Source organism: Lynx canadensis, chromosome A2, assembly GCF_007474595.2.
Source record: "Lynx canadensis isolate LIC74 chromosome A2, mLynCan4.pri.v2, whole genome shotgun sequence".
Taxonomy (NCBI): Eukaryota; Metazoa; Chordata; class Mammalia; order Carnivora; family Felidae; genus Lynx; species Lynx canadensis.
Genome location: NC_044304.2, coordinates 126,175,031 through 126,177,046, shown reverse-complemented (window position 1 = coordinate 126,177,046; position 2,016 = coordinate 126,175,031). Strand labels below are relative to the sequence as shown.

Genomic DNA, 2,016 nt, shown 5'->3' with positions numbered 1-2,016 from the left:
AACCAGAGTCCTTTCTGCTCCCTGCCCTCCACAATAATCACTTAATTAAATAATTCATCATAACGGAAGTCAGCAGGGTGCCTGGGCAAGTCCATATTCCAACACAGACTATTAACTGGAACCCAGCTTGCTCAGCAGACACTTTTTTTTTTTAAGTTTATTTTGAGAGAGGGAGAGAGACAGAATATAAGCAGGGGAGGGGTAGAGAGAGAGAGGGAGAGAATCCCAAGCAGGCTCCATGCTGTCAGTGTAGAGCCCGACTGGGGGCATAAACTCACAAACCATGAGATCACGACCTGAGCCAAAATCAAGAGTCGGCTGCTTAACCGACTCAGCCACGCGCCCCAGCAGACACTATTATTAAGCATCCCCACAACCCAAAGCAGCAAGTGAAGCCTGCCTCGTGTGATTTGACCCCAAACTCAGGAAAACACAAGCAGATGGGAAAGGTCTGAGGCTGTATCTCTGTCTCGCTTTTCCCTCCTTCCCCAGCCATAGGCAACCACCGTCACACAAGGACAGAACTCTCCAGAGACGAAGTAGCACGCACTTTTTTTTCTGCTGCTCTCTTTTACAGGCCTTTGAACTTCACTGCTCCCATGGGCCTGAATTGTCCAAGTTACCAAACCCTAGCTGGCCACCCAGATGCTCAGATAAAAGGGGAGGAGCTGGAGACACCCTTGGAGGCAACAGCCAGAGGCCCCAGGGTCCCCCCAGACCACACCTCCCTGCTGCCTTCAGATCTTGTCCTTGCTGTTTGGGGCTGTGATGGCTGAGGGACCCAGCCACCCCTGACTCTCTCCCACCTGTTTTCCTCAGTCTGTGTTCTGCTGGGGCAAGACCATCGCTGAGTCACTCTCGGCTACTCGGCCTCCCAAGAGGTTTCTGGAAAGCAGGATGTCACAGCAGAAGCTCCTTGGCCTGTCCCTTTTGCATTACTTCAACCTGCCTTTGTCAAGGCCACTTGTTTTCTTTCCATAATCTTCCTTGTCTGCTTGACATGTCCCAGGCCAACTGTAGTCCTTAATCACTGTGAAACCAGAGTCCCTTGTCTCTTACCTACTCTGTGCCTCAGTTTCTTCATCTGTAAAAGAACACACAAACAATAGTACCAACTTCACTGGACTCTTCTGAGGAATAAAAGCAATTAAAAGTGTAAGGTGCTTAGGACAGGAAGGAGCCAATAAGCGAGGGCAAGGATTATTTAAGATAAGCGAGCAGTGCGGAAGCCATTAATTCCTTTTCTTTGAAAGCAAACCCTGTGACAGTCACCTGTGATGCGCACTTACCTCCCATCGCACAATGGTGGAGACATATGCCAGGCTGGGTTCTCCCTCGAGTGGGACGGTGTCTGTGTGGGAGCAGGGGAGGAGAACTCCAACCGTTAGATCCAAAGAAACACAAAGAAAACCACCTCCCTCTGGCTTTGAAAGAATGCAGCCCTCTCTTGAGGGCCACGCCCTTTTTGCTTCCCTTGACATCTTCCAAGCAGTAGTGAGGGAGTCATAGCTTGGGCCCAATTATTTGTGGCACAGGAGGGCTTCTGGCTAGCCTCCTAGTCAGTCCCACTAAGTCTGCTGACAGTAAAGGACAAGGCTGGTGGGGCAGAACTGAGAGAGGCAGCCCTACTGACCGGCTCCTGCACAGAGAGAGGACGAGAGCTTTCGGATAACAGGACCTCTGTGGGACAGTTGTCAGGAGAGGAAGGTTCCATTGGGGCAGGAGAGGAGGGGCTCTGGTCGCCTGCAGTGCTCCTGTGAGCGAGGCCCAGGGAGGATGCCAGGGCTTCTGCTTGGTGCCTGGGGCTTTCCGGTTCCCTAGTGCTTAATCCTCTTAAAAATCCTCTTGGCTTTTCCAACAAAGTGGCTTCGCAGTGGGGTCCCTTCTCCAACAATCCTGGTGGGAGAAGAAAGAAAAGAATGGGGAGGGAAGGAAGAATCTGATGGAAATGTTACATTTGTGCACAGAGCTGGAGATGGGGTGGAAGGAAACTCTGGAGAAGGGTAGGGCTTAGCA

At 51.4% G+C, this 2,016-nt stretch overlaps 1 long non-coding RNA gene across 1 annotated transcript; it reads right to left on the bottom strand.

Moving 5' to 3' along the window:
• Positions 1-540: 540 nt before the first annotated feature.
• LOC115500702 lies at positions 541-1,616 on the bottom strand. Its single transcript, XR_003964606.1, has 2 exons — positions 1,290-1,616; positions 541-1,084 (listed from the first exon to the last, which is right to left on the bottom strand). It is a non-coding gene; the product is annotated as an uncharacterized LOC115500702 (long non-coding RNA).
• Positions 1,617-2,016: the final 400 nt, after the last annotated feature.